Source organism: Tamandua tetradactyla, chromosome 2, assembly GCF_023851605.1.
Source record: "Tamandua tetradactyla isolate mTamTet1 chromosome 2, mTamTet1.pri, whole genome shotgun sequence".
Taxonomy (NCBI): domain Eukaryota; kingdom Metazoa; phylum Chordata; class Mammalia; order Pilosa; family Myrmecophagidae; genus Tamandua; species Tamandua tetradactyla.
In genome coordinates, this window is record NC_135328.1 from 84,998,461 (window position 1) to 85,013,915 (window position 15,455).

At 36.0% G+C, this 15,455-nt stretch overlaps 1 pseudogene; it reads left to right on the top strand.

The window, feature by feature from the left end:
• Positions 1–13,712, top strand: part of LOC143656967 (heat shock protein HSP 90-beta pseudogene) — a 36,264-nt pseudogene extending 22,552 nt beyond the window's left edge.
• The last annotated feature ends 1,743 nt before the right edge of the window (positions 13,713–15,455 follow it).

Sequence of the window (15,455 nt, forward strand, 5' to 3'; positions counted from 1 at the left end):
ATCTTTTGAAGTGTTTTCAACAGGAAAGGATGTTGAATCTTGTCGAATGCCTTCTCTGCATCAATTGAGATGATCATGTGATTTTTCTGCTTTGATTTGTTGATATGGTGTATTACATTAATTGATTTTCTTATGTTGAACCATCCTTGCATACCTGGGATGAATCCTACTTGGTCATGATGTATAATTCTTTTAATGTGTTGTTGGATACGATTTGCTAGAATTTTATTGAGGATTTTTGCATCTGTATTCATTAGAGAGATTGGTCTGTAGTTTTCTTTTTTTGTAATATCTTTGCCTGGTTTTGGTATGAGGGTGATGTTGGCTTCATAGAATGAATTAGGTAGTTTTCCCTCCACTTCGATTTTTTTGAAGAGTTTGAAGAGAATTGGTACTAATTCTTTCTGGAACGTTTGGTAGAATTCACATGTGAAGCCATCTGGTCCTGGACTTTTCTTTTTAGGAAGCTTTTGAATGACTAATTCAATTTCTTTACTTGTGATTGGTTTGTTGAGGTCATCTATGTCTTCTTGAGTCAAAGTTGGTTGTTCATGTCTTTCCAGGAACCCGTCCATTTCCTCTAAATTGTTGTATTTATTAGCGTAAAGTTGTTCATAGTATCCTGTTATTACCTCCTTTATTTCTGTGAGGTCAGTAGTTATGTCTCCTCTTCCATTTCTGACCTTATTTATTTGCATCCTCTCTCTTCTTCTTTTTGTCAATCTTGCTAAGGGCCCATCAATCTTATTGATTTTCTCATAGAACCAACTTCTGGCCTTATTGATTTTCTCTATTGTTTTCAATTTCATTTATTTGTGCTCTAATCTTTGTTATTTCTTTCCTTTTGCTTGCTTTGGGGTTAGCTTGCTGTTCTTTCTCCAGTTCTTCCAAATGGATAGTTAATTCCTGCATTTTTACCTTTTCTTCTTTTCTGATATAGGCATTTAGAGCAATAAATTTCCCTCTTAGCACTGCCTTTGCTGCGTCCCATAAGTTTTGATATGTTGTGTTTTCATTTTCATTCGCCTCGAGGTATTTGCTAATTTCTCTTGCAATTTCTTCTTTGACCCAGTCGTTGTTTAGGAGTGTGTTGTTGAGCCTCCACGTATTTGTGAATTTTCTGGCACTCTGCCTATTATTGATTTCCAACATCATTCCTTTATGGTCCGAGAAAGTGTTGTGTAAGATTTCAATCTTTTTAAATTTGTTAAGACTTGCTTTGTGACCCAGCATATGGTCTATCTTTGAGATGCCATTCTCTCTTGATTCCTCGAAACCATGCAGGTCACGCCCCATATATCCTGTCTATATTTGCTGATGCCTCCTATGAAGTTTCAATGAGGTTTATGACGTCCTTCATAATGTCAAAGTTCATACTTTCTACCTGATTTCCTACTGCATTGTTTTACTTGGTTCCTTTAATCATTCCTTTCAGCTTTATGACCTTTTGTATAAACTTGAATTTTAACATCCAACATGATGCTTCTTTGCAGTAGGTATAGCCTCTCATCTGCACAACTTTCCTCAGATATTAGAAGTCAAAAACTGTTGGCCAGTACAAAACGAATGGCAGAAAGGAGGGACACCCTAGCATAAAAACACACACTGCGGAACATGCTCATATTCGGATTGTGTGATGAACTGCTCATTGGCTGAAAATGTTGGGGCATTACAGCTCTTTTGACATAAAATTTGCAGCACAGTCTGCCATACTAGCTCAAGTTCTGTTTTGGAGAAAGGGATGTTAATCCTCCATATAATAGATACATACACAAATACAAATATTTTAGGAATTTATAGACAGTGGCATTATAATTAATCAGAGTGGTGAAAAGAGGTATTAAATGCAATATGTGTATATTTGAAAAACAACCTAGGTTTAAGTTTTCTAAAATGCAGTTCAGTGAATCAAGATATTTGAATCTCTTTTCTAAATTAAAAAAAAAAAAATAGCTTCATTAGCCCAGATACTTGAACCTAGTTCTTTATTTCATATTTTAGTTTAGTCACATTCCTGGGTAAAGTTTTGTGTGATTTCAGTATCTATATTTATGCAGGCAGGAATAGACTTTAAAGAGGGTTGTGGACATCAAAAACAGATTTTATTTCAGCTCACTGACATTTTCCCCTTATTCATTGAGAATGCAAGCCTATCTTAACAAGCTGCTTTCTGTGACAGGCATTTTGTGGGTTTTGAATTTCATAGCTACTCAGTGAGGCATATATATTTAATATAAACTTCTACCATGGCTTGCTATAGCAATTCCACAGCAAGAATAATATGGACAATTTGAGAAATTGTTTGTATGAATTGCTTACAACTCTGGACATGTCTGTGCCCTTGAAAATAATGACCTGTATACACTCCTCACAAAGCTCTGCAAGCCTCACCATTGCTGGCCACATTATAAAGATGAAACAATTGAGGCTCCAGGAACTGAACTTGACAGCAACTCCAACATCTTGAAGGAAATCTGCCTGTCTTCAAAACCTACTGTTCTTCCAAAGCTACCCTGGTGTTGACTAACATTCATTCTTAGTTTCCCCCCCGCCACAAGGCTCTACAAAGATGCCGGAAGAGGAAGTTCTTTAACCTTGACAAGAAAGAAGGAGCTTGAAAAAGAAAAAGTGTTTTGTTTTACAAAAAGATTCTAATATCCAATTCCATTTTGCCCCAAGGACCGATGATCTGTACTAAGTTATTACACACCCTAGCAGTTCTAATATGCCCACTTCTGCCTCAGTAGGAACACATGAGTTGATCAATTCCACTTGTAATTACATCTGGGAAAAGGGATTATAGAGACAAACACACTCAGCTATTTTATTCCGATGAGACTAACATGAAATTAATCACTGGACCAATCTTCTCCTTGCTCCAGTACTATTGATCAGGGTGAATCCTCTGCTAAGTCTGGCACATACCAACCCAACACAGGAGTACTTAAGAGAACAAATTGAAAGTGTTCACTTCACAGAACAAGTTGATCTCTTAATGCCAAGCTCACCAGGAATGATTGTATATGCTCTTGCTTATAGTTATCCAGCGATTAGGAATGAAAACACCTGTCCTTTACCATTCAGTCATCTCTGCATTTTAACTACAGTTGTGCTCACAATGAGCTCTATCCAATCATTCAGAAGTAAAATTAATTTTTAAATTTACAGTGGTTTTATAACCAGCCCTTCACAACCTACAATGCTGATTGTTTTTGCATATTAAAAGGAGTCTGCTTAGGCTGTTGCTTTGACAAACATTCCTGAGAATAATGTCTAAGATATGCAATCAATTGTTCACTTCACATTAAAGTTTATAGGGTATTAAATGTAACTCAATTATTTAACATTTTGTTGTACATACTCTTAGCTAATTTTTATAGATAGACCATAGAAAAATGAAATTATTTTTTGCTGCTTTTCAAAAAATGTCTAAAAATGTTTATTTCCCTAATGTCACCATCTCAAGAGTCTGTGTTTGCTAAGTATTGTCTTGAAATACCAATTCTGTGGGATGTTATTTTTTCAACAAATCTAAAATGGCTTATTGAAAAAAATACGTTTTGGGGAAATTATTGCTCCAAAACAGTTAAGGTTTTTCTCTGACAAAACCAATTTTGAATTCTTCAAAAGAAGGTTAGAAACAAATTTCAACAAATTTTATTTAACTGAAGAGTGTTTTATTTTTCCTCAGAGAATGTCAAAATGTTGGTGTTATATGGTACACAGGTTGGGAAGCACTTTTCTAGTATATAGCTGAGTCTCTCCACCACATTGTCTTACCGTCTTTAACAAGAAGATATCTTGGTGGTAATCAAACATAAAATATTCTAAATAGAAATAACTCTTAGCTAAATATGCTAAACAGGTGCATTAGAAATAGGTTTATTAACTGCTTTTATCTGTATTATATTAGTGTTAGCAGATAATCTAACTTACCACTGACAAAAACAACCAAATATTGAATGCCTATAATGTTCCATGCAATATGCACTGATTTTTTTTTAAAGTTATGTTCTTTTTTTAAATTGAAAAAGTAATACAGGTTCATTGGGGAAATTTTTGAAAATTGAGTACAAAGAATAAAAGTAAAAATAAGAAAATAAAATTCTTTTGTAATATAATCATTCATTCTTATATAATCTTCGCCTATTTTTAATTCAAAGGTGCCTGGCAAATCAAGAATCCTATAAACATATGGCATTTATCTTCAAGGTTAAATATTGTTCTTTGATTTATGTCCTAGAGACACTCAGCCAAATGGAAACGTAGTACATAGACCGATCAGCAAGATAATGCCAACAAGGTCAGGCAATCTGCTTTTTTGTCTAGTATTTCAAAGTTTAGATAATATGATGCATATTTTTTAATCTTCAAAGATTAAGTGATTTAGATGGAGGAATGTTTATGAAAGTACTCTGAATATTTTGCATAAAATTATTCAGAGATCACACTTCTTTAGACAAAGAATAAACACTGTAGATGAAGGTAGACTCTTTTTTTCCAACTCTGTCTTTGTTAATTTTCATTTTAGAGTGATGTTTAAGAAAACTGAAGCATTCTTTAAGCTGAGGTCTCAAACACATTTTCTCCAACAGACTTTCATTTTCATCGTTTCTCTGAACAGTGTTGACAATTGCTCCAATAACCCAGTCGTAAATAGGAGAACAATGTTGTGCCTAGATGATTATCTTTAAGAGTTGTTTCTTCCCCCTTAACTACGTATAGTGAAGAGGGGTTATTGTGCTTTTTTCTTGTTTTTAATTATATTTTGCCTTAATGGTCTTAAAATTCCTTGGCAGGTATTTTGTCAAGTTGTTCTCATTTTAAAAGCTTTGAGTTTTAAAAACAAATGGTGCACAAACTGTCTCTTTCCTTCTCAAATCCTTTTCTTACGTTGGGGTCATAAACCCATTTTTAGTATATTAAACATAAAGGACCGATGGAGATAAATTATTCTCAGGACATTCTTTCCCACTGATGAAGACTTAATGGTTGTCAAATATTCTACAGACTATTCCTTCTAACATCATTTTTGTGCAGATTTCAGATCTTCCAATAGCTAAAAGTTTTTAGGCCTCATGACATCATCACCAACGTTGGGCCTCCATTAGCAAAAAATAATTGGTTCAAAGTACCATGTTTTGGGGAAATTTTCCATATTTAGGTATTTCCCAGGTATCATAAAAAAAAAAAAAGCAACATTCCTAGATTTCAGCAGTAACAGACCATCTTCTAACTGCACCGTGGCAGTCTCCTTTATCTCAGCAATATGTCTGTGTAGCTGTTCAGCATAAGGGCATATTGTGTTACGACTTGGTCATCGTTCAAGGTAATAATTCACTTAGTGGTTTCACCAGGATATTATTTCTAATGTAACAAGCTAAACTGTCATCAATGGATATATTTTACAAAAAGGTTCCTGCTTGTGAATCCCACATGATTACTGGGTGAATTTCACTATGGGTGAATTTAAACAGACTTCCATTTTATATTCGGTCAGGAAAAAACCGTTCCTATGTTTTAGATAATGAGTAAAGTTTAGATAATATGATGCATATTTTTTAATCTTCAAAGATTAAAAATTTTTAATCTTTTAGTGCATGAGTAGAGACATGAGTTGCAGAGCTGTGATTTTTGCCATCAAATATATAAAGCCATAGGAATGAAGCTGTATAGGTTTTTCAGTTGAATGTATTGAGGGAAGTTTGAATCCCAAAACTGTAAGCAGTGCAACTTCTAGAACTTTCAGATTCGTTGATGGCTTTCCATCCCACAATGCAAGGCATATGAAAAAGTATCTTTAGCATGTTGTCACCATTCACAAAAAGTCACACACAATTTATAGTTTAGAATGGGTGCTTATTTCTTTGATAACTTCATGGCTTTTCTGGTTTCAAAGATAATGAGTCTATTGAATTAACAAGCTAATAAGTCCCAAGGGAAATGCTCACAAATCTGCTAATTTATTGAGATGCCTATTTCAACTTCACAACCTAAATAGCAGGAACCAGGACACTATAATCAACTCCAGATGTTTCTGTACTTAAGTATTTTGTATTGTAGTCTATCAATGGTGAGTGAAATCACATTACTTTTTTCAGGATCCAGGTGTATGTGAAGTATAAACTTTCCCATTTAGCAGCTTCCTTTTCACATATTTAGAGGTGTATTAATATTTCCTCTGCATTTCTAAGTCCAGTTATGGAAAATTTTTCCTGGTCTAACTGTTTAGTCACTTTGAAATGGAATTGTGTCTTTTGCTTTCTCACTTTGTATTGAGCTGTTTTTTTGAAATCTATATCTGGTGCTAAATTCATTGAAAAAAAGCAAGGATATTTTTCAACATATTTTTCAAAATACAAATGCTCCTTGTGGCTTTTAATATAAATAATTAAATCCAATGTATTCTACTTGACAAGATGCTTTGACCTTCCCTCACTGACCTTATATTTACAAAACTTCACCTTAGAAATAGCTGCTGGCATTCAGCTATGCTCCCCTCTGCCTCTTTCTCACTTTAAGGGAGAAAATATTTGGATAGTTTACTAAATTGCGTATTGATTCAGGTTATGAGACATTGATCTAGTTTAACTTTTACATATCTATATTTCCAGAGGTGCCATTTTACTTTCTGAAATCTTGTGTTGCCCTTGATTAAATTTATCACATTCCCTGGTGCTTATCATCCAATTTGTACCTATTACGATTCCTAGAAGATGGTGGTTTGCCCTATTACTATAAGGGCTTGCTGTTATGTTTCAGTATATTTTAACAAGATACCTTGTTGTCCCTTTACCTGTTGGTTTCTGTTTTAGATTCTTAAAATCATGTAGCAAGGCAAAAGGAGTATCAATTAGTCCAGACTGGTTAACTTCCACTGTAAACATACAGAAATTTTATTCTCTGTGTCTTCAGAATCACTTGGCCTCTAGGAATAGCTGAAACCATAATAAGAAATGTGATTTCCATAGTTTCTGACTCACTAGTACTTCATTTCCTCTATTATTATAAGGGAGTAATTTAAAAGAGAGAGTTAGACTTTGCCATCTGTGAGGCACTTGATGTCCATTTTCTCATGCATTTCTCAAAATAATCCTTAGTAATCATCATTCCCTACATTATTAGGTAAGTGAATTGAAAGTTGGAGAAGATAAATATCAGCACTGAGGTGATATAGGTTGTAAGAAATAGTTAGGATTTATATGTCTGCCTGTGACACCACAGTCTGCAACTTTTCCATTAATCAGATTGCTGACCATGCATAGTTTTACATTCTAGCTTACATTGTGTTTTCATTATTGTTAATATGTATGTTATTCCTCCTTTTAGATCAGTGATTATCAAAGCATGGTCCATGGAATGCTAGAATAAGAATTGCCTAGGATAATTGTCTGAATGCTAATTTCTGGTCACTTACCCATATCTGCTGAATCAGAAACTCTTAGTGGGGAGGGCAGAATCTACCTTCCTTGTAAGCATCCCCAAGTAATTCTTATGCATGATACAATTTCAAACCACTCTTCTAAAGAGTCATGTCTGATTTAGCTATTCAATGTCTATATTTCTCAATTTAGCATCAGACAGATAGTTGGTGCTCAATAAGTGCTTATCCTGCCAGATTCTGAAAATAACTTCAGAATTCTTGAGAAAGAAGTTTGATTTTCTTTTATGTTAAATTAGTCAAGTAATTGTCCATGAGAATGGCTATCAGTACGCTCACATAACTCTTATAATGACTGAAATCCTTGGGTCCCGGGTGGCAATGGAGGGAATATAGAGAAAGGACTAGTTCACAGTGATTTAGTATACTATATTCAACAATAGGTGTTTTCAGACCTAAAAACAATTGACAATATTTTATCACAAATCTAGTTCAATGAATGGTTTTGAAAAAATTTTGGTACACTAGGTAAGCCCTGTCATGATCAGGTTCATGTGTCAACTTGGCCAAGTGGTGGTACCTGTTTGTCTGGTTGGGCAAGTGCTGGCCTGCCTGTTGCGATGAGGACATTGCATAGAATTAAATCATGATCACATCAGCTGAATCCACACCTGATTCCATTTGTAATCAGCCAAGGGGCGTGTCTTCTGAAATGAGTGATGCTTAATCTCATCACTGGAGGCCTTTTAAGGAGGATTCAGAAGAGATAGGCTCTCTTCCTGCTTCAGCTGACAAGCCTCTCCTGTGGAGTTTGTCCAGACCTTCCATAGGAATCGTTGGCTTCACAGCCTGCCCTACAGATTTTGGACTCTGTGTTCCCATGATTACATGAGACAGTTTTATAAATTTTGTATTTGATTCCTGTTGATTCTGTTTCTCTAGAGAACCCAACTAATGCAAGCCCCTTCAACAATGGCTTTGTTCACAACTTATTTCTCCTTTGCACCTTCACCATAACAAATTACACACTGTGAGACATTACTAAAGGATTTTATTATAAGAAGCAGAAAGGATAAGCCTAAAAGTGAAAAATTTGATTTCAATTAAAAAGGTTTTCCTTCATAAGTCATCTCTTAATATCTATTAAGTTACAAAATCTTTTTAACCACCTGTGGGTACTGAAAAGTTTCCACTAGTTTCTAAGATTTCTAAACACCATGGCACTGCTGGAATCATTTGGATTTCACTCCATATATTATATTAATTAATTGGATGATGTGATAGTTAGGTTCAGGTGTCACCTTGGCCAGGTGATGGTGTCCAGTTGTTCTGTTGCTGTGGACTTAAATCATCAGCATGTGAAATTCATCTATGGCTGATTACATCCTCTGTAGGCTAAGGGAAGGGCCTTACACAATTTCTACAAGTCCTTTAAAAGGAGAGATCAGAAAAAAGAGAAACAGCACAGTATAGTCTAGCAGAGCTCAGCAACCCACACACCTCAGCTCAGAGTTGGCTCAGACCCAGACTTTTAGAGATGCAGAAAGTAAACACTCCTGGGAAAACCATTTAAACCCAGAAGCTTGGGGAGAAGGCCAGCAAATGTTGCCATGTGCCTTCCCATGTGACAGAGAAAGCCAGAGGAAAGCCGAGAACCTTTTCTCTGAAGAACTGTTAGTTTGTAACTAAATAAATCTCCATTACAAAAGTCAGTCCATTTTGTTGTATTGCATTCCAGCAGCATTAGCAAACTAAAACAGATGAGTACCAAAATTATAGACATCCTACATATCAGCTAAAGAAAACCTAAAGAAAAAAGGTCTCTAAAATTGAATGGAATACTAATTTGTCCCTTGGGGGCTTGCTTTGGTAAATGAGAATCATAGTGCCTAAACCTGAAAATCAAAGATTCTGAAGTAAATCTTAATCAAGTCTCTTCTAATGCTTATTCAGGGAACCAAATCAATTCAAACTGAACATTTTATTCCATATTAAGGTCCTCTCAATATCCATGTGTGAACACTGTAAAGTTATATTCCATCATTCATAGAACAAATTAATGTAATTTGTTTTTTTCTTGCATACTTCTTCCTCTTGAATTTGGTTCATAAGAGAGCAGCATTAGAACATAAAATGTGCCATTACCATGCCTTACATACAGGTTCATTTTAGTGTCTACCATACAGTCTCCTAATAATTTGCTTATCATTTTTTTCCTTACATTTTTGGAACATATGTTAGATGCTTAGAAAATTTGTTGAACGAATGAACAATTGGTGAATAGAAAGTGATATGAAATATAAAATGAGGGAATCAACCTAAAAAAATCTTTATGTTTTCTTCTATCTCTAAATTTTCCAATATGTCGGAGTTTTTCTGTTTTCAATTTATTTATCATGAACCCTCAAAAGCACAGTGGAGCTTTAAGAGAAATCTTGTCAGAAATTTGGGCATCATGGGCAGATGTGTCCTCACCAGATGTGGCAAATTGATAAAGCCCATTCTTACCCATTCAGATAAATATTTAACTAAATGACACAAAAGCTACCTACTGCTCCAGTAAAGGGCCAGTACAAATCAGACACACAGATTCCCAATCATCAATAGGGGGCTTGCTTGCTAAGCACACTCGCCTGCCTCTTCCATGGTTGCATGTCTGTGGGCACACCAGCACACAGAATAGGGATGTGTGTGTGTGTGTGTGTGTGTGTGTGTGTGTGTGTGTGGTGGAGAGGCTTATGTGCTAAAATCTGAGGGTATTTTCAATTTGACTGAACTGAATAGAAACAATTTATTTGACTGTAAAAAAATTTTGGATTACCTTGAATTTACTTCAAAGTGTCTAGATGGCATTTTCCACTAACAGAAAAAAAAAATGAGAAATCATTAAAAGTAGTCAATTCTAAAAACATGTTTTAAAAATACTCACATTTAATACTGAAGGTTTTTAAATCCCAAATGCCAAATGTGTATTTGATTATTTGTGCATTCATGCCTATCTCACCCCAACTTAATATTTCCTAAAGAGAAAGTGAATTTATGTAACATGACTTGGTTAATTTGAGGGGTTATTTGGTTTAGTAAATAACAGATGGATATTCATGGAAATATCTTGAATAAAGGAAGCCCTGAAGTAAAATCCAATATGATTGATATTTATTAACCTATTGAGAGTTTGGAGTCCTTTGATTTGGGATATTACCACAGAATGATGACAACTATGCCTATCCATTCATGAATAATCTTAGAATGTATTACATTTCATTATTACAGGTAAAGATTTAACATTCTTTTGTAATGAAAAAAGACAATCTTTTTCTATTTTGGCAGACAAGGTTGACTGGCTAATTCAACAGTCATTTTCTTATTTTATTTTCATTATCTGCCTCCACTGCTGGAGCTGAAAAAGCAAAACCCTTTCCCTTTCAGCCTCTGCAATGTTGAGTAGTCATGCAATATATTCTGGCAAATAAGTTAGAGGTGGAAGTCTTGGGGCTGACATGAAAAATTTTATTTCCTGATTAAAGAGTTATATGTCACCCATCCCTTCCTTCCTTCTCCCTCCCTCCCTCTTTCTCTCTTTCCCATTTGTTTGTTCAGTCATTATATTAGGATCTTCTGCAGCTATCTTGTATGAAAGAAATAAAAGAGAGGAAAAGGCCAAGAGAATCAGTAATGTCAGCATTAACAATCTGAGTTGCTGACCTAATTACAGAAGCTCTATAACTATAGGAATTTTTTTGTGGGGAAAGAGGGAAAGGGAAGCATCAATCCCTATTTGTATAAGATTCGGAATTTAGACATTCAGTTACTCATAGCCAAATATATTTAACACTTCCTTGCAGATGAGATATACTGTATATTTTCCTTTTATGGATTTTCTTTCTAAAACTTTAGAATTTCACAGATTTGTGAGGCTTCTTTTTTTTACATACTGAATTGACTGGGAAGAATCATATGTATCTAGGCTAGAAAGACAAAATGATTTGGGAAAAGATCTGGTAATTTGGTAATTTTGCCTTTTATCTTTTATTGTTTGCCTAAAATGGACATCTAACCACAATAGCGGCAGTGGGAATAACAAACTTAAAAAATAACTTATTGTCTCTTAAGTCACACCCACTCACCCTTTCTGCCATACGAAAGATAGACCTATACTTTGTTAGCCATACTCTCTGGTACTCGTAGCTCGTTCCCTTCAAGAGGCCTGAGGAAGTACACCAAGGAGAGGAGAAGGTGGAGACTTTCACCTTCCAGGCAAAGACTGTCCAAGTTGTGTCTGTTATCATCAATGCCTTCTATTCAACAAGGAAATTTTCCTTCCAAAGTTGATTTCAAGTGCTTCCGAAGCTGTGGACAAGATTCACTATGATAGCCTGATGGACCCCTCTAAGTTGGACAGTGGTAAAGAGCTGAAAATTGACATCATCTCTGACCCTCAGGAATGTACCCTGACTTTGGTGGATATGTGCATTGGCATGACCAAGACTGACCTCATAAATAATTTGGGAAACACTGCCAAGTCTGGTACCAGAGCATTTACGGAGGCACTACAGACTGGTGTAGACATCTCCATGATTGGGCAATTTGGTGTTGGATTCTACTGCCTACTTGTGACAGAGAAAGTAGTTATGATCATAAAGCACAATGATGACAAGTAGTATGCCTGGGAGTCTTCCCCTGGCGATTCCTTCACTGTGCTGACAATGGGAGCCTATTGACTGGAGCACCAAAATGATCTTGCAACTTAAACAGTGAGAATGACAGAGCTCTAAAATGACAGGTGGGTCAAAGAAGTGGTGAAGAATTCATAGGCTACCCCATCACCCTCTATTTGGAAAGGGAATGAGAGAAGGAAATCAGTGATGATGAGATAAAGAAAGAGAAAGGGGAGAAAGGAAAAGATAAGGATGATGAAGAGAAGCTTAAGACTAAAGATGTGGACTCACCTGAAGAGAATGATAGTGGTAAGGACAAAAAAATAAAATAAAATAAAATAAAACCAAGGATATTTGGAGAAACAATCAAGAGGAACTGAACATGACCAGGCCCATTTGGATCAGAAACCCTGATGACATCATCCACAAGGAATATGGAAAATTCAACAAAAACCTTACTACTGATTGGAAAGACCACTTGGCAATCAAATACCTCTCTGTGGAAGATCAGCCCACTGAGCTCTCTTTGACCTCTTTGAAAATATGAAGGAAAAACACAATATTAAACTTTAGGTTTGTTGTGTGTTCGTCATGAATGTGGTAATGAATTGAAACAGAGCACCTCAACTTTAAATTATGATGAAGTCATCTCTGAGGACCTGCCCCTGATATTTCACAAGGAATATCCCAGCAGAGCAAAATTTTGAAGGTCGTTTGCAAAAACATTGCCAAGAAGTATCTTGATCTCTCCTCTGTGCTGGCAGAAGACAAGGAGAACTACAAGAAATTCGGAAAAAGCATTCTCTAAAAACCTGAAGTTTGGAGTCCATGAGGACTCCACTAACCAGCAATACCTGTTTATGCTGCTGTGCTATCACACCTCCCAGTCTGGAGATGAAGTGGCTTCTCTTTCTGAATGGCTTTCACATGAATGAGGCCTGGAAGTTCATCTATCATATCACTGGTGAGAGCAAAGAGGAGGTGACCAATTCTGCTTTTGTGGAGTGAATGAAGAAGTGGGGCTCTGACGTGGTCTATGTGACTGAGACTATTAATGAATATTGTGTGCAGCAGCTCAAGGAATTTGATGGATAGAGCCTGGACTCAGTTATGAAGGAGGGCTTGGAACTACCTGAGGATGAGGAAGAGAAGAAAATGAAGGAAAGCCAGGCCAAGGTTGAAAACCTCTGCAAGCTCATGAAGGAAATCTTAGATAAAAAGATTGAGAATGTGACACTCTCCAACAAACTTGTGTCTCTACCCTTCTGTGATGTAACCAGCAATGCATGGCTGGGCAGCCAAAATGGAGTGTATCGTGAAAGCCCAGGTACATCAGGACAACTCTATGATGGGATACCTGATGACCAAAAAGCACCTGGCGATCAACCCTGACCACCTCCTTGTGGAGACACAGCAGCAGAAGGCTGAGGTAGACAAGAACAGCAAGGCAGTCAAGGGCTCGGTGGTGCTGGTGTTTGAAACTGTGTTGCTCTCCTCTGGCTTCCCCCTTGAGATTCCCCAGACCCACTCCAACAGCATGTACTGCATGGTCAAGCTGGCTTAGGGATTGATGAAGGTAAAGTGACAACAGGGGAATCCAATGCTGATGTTCTTGATGAGATCCCTCCCCTTGAGGATGGCAAAGATCATCTCATAAGGAAGAAGTAGATTAGGTATTTCTACCCACAAACATTGTACACACTTTATAGTGTTTCCCTGAACCTGAGTGGCCCTGTCACACCTGGCTCCATCTACTGAGGTCTAGTGGGGTTCCCTCCCCCCCTTTTCTGTCCTGTGTCTAAGGCAGGGCTCAAGGGTGACAAGTCCCATCCCATTTGACAATGAGGTTGGATGTTGTGCATTGTGAGTTTTTGTTGTTGTTATTGTTTATTTTGCTCTGAAATGAAAGTGTGCAAATAATGAAGATGTAGTTTTATACAAAAATTGTGATTGATGGCAAAAACTCAATATCACTGATTATTTTGTAAGTTATTTCTTAAAGTGGTACGATATATTTCTTTTTAAAGAAGATGTAAACTAAATGCATTATGGTATTCAGGACTGGATCCTGGAACAGTAAAAATACGTTAGTGGAAAAACTAGTAAAATCCAAATAAAGTCTGCAGTTTAGTCAATGGTAATATACCAATGTTAATTTCTTGGTTCTGACAAAGATACCCTGGTTATATAAGGTTAACATTAAGAGACACTGAGAGAAGTTTATATGGAAATTCTCTCTAAATATTTCTGACAATCTAAATTTTTTCCAAAGCAAAAAAGAATTAAAATTATGCACACATATGAAAATGTATATTGTATTTATACTAAGCAAAAGAGCAAATTCTCCTGATGAATAATGCAAAAGTGAAAACTACTCACAAATACCCATAAGAATTGTAAAAAGGATGATGGCTTTGATTTGTTATATTGGTTGAAGGACCATTCCCAGTGGTGAAAAACCTGTGTATTCTAGGCACTCTCGTCATGCAAACAGTGTTTTATTTATTTATTTAGTTATTTTTCTCACGGGCAGGCACTGGGAATCACAGACAGTGTGCTTTAATGGGCACATCCACTACATGGGCAGAAGCCTTGGGTAGTATTTATTCATGTGATCTCTGTTTTCCTAAGCCACAGTCACCAGTGATCAGCCTCTCTTGTGGTTAGGTGTTGGGGTTGCAGAATTGTTGAGCAGCATCCTTTAAAACCATTGCTTATTTATTCCTTCCCTAAACTGACAAGAACAGCTTTTATTTCCCACATTGCTTCCAAACCACAGTGTTCACTCTCCTGCTTTGTGGCAAAGAGTATAACTCCCCTGGGTGCACTGGCTGCTGCTACTTGAACTAAGTTGTTATGTGTATAGGTAGATTTCAAGAGAATAACATTCTTTCCAAATGCTGAATATATCGAAGTTGTGTTCCTGCTGGTAGGAATATATTCCTCTTTCTCCTCAATAACTGTCTCCGATTCAGGCATCATCAGGTGTGGCTTGCTGAGGTTTCTCCTCCTAAATCAGGCTCTTCCCAAGGAAAATATTATTTGATGGTTCATTGCAATTATTCTCTTTTCAGTATCTGTAATATCATTAAACCAACAACCTAAAAGGGATTTTAATAGCATTAGTATTAAATCAACATTATAGAAAGGATTTTAATAATTCACCCCTAAATCTTTGCATACATACTATAAGTATATGCATTTATTCAAGTTTCTTCTAGTAATTTATCAGGTATCTGCAGCTTTCACAGTTGTAACAATAATGGAAAAATGTTTTCCTTTTTCAAAATTATCATTTTATAAGTATTTTCATTTTCTGCAGTCATCATGTTTATAATATTCATTGGTGCAAGTCATTTCATTAATTTGATATATCATAATTGAATTATATTCAGCATTAAGCTTTTTCACATATT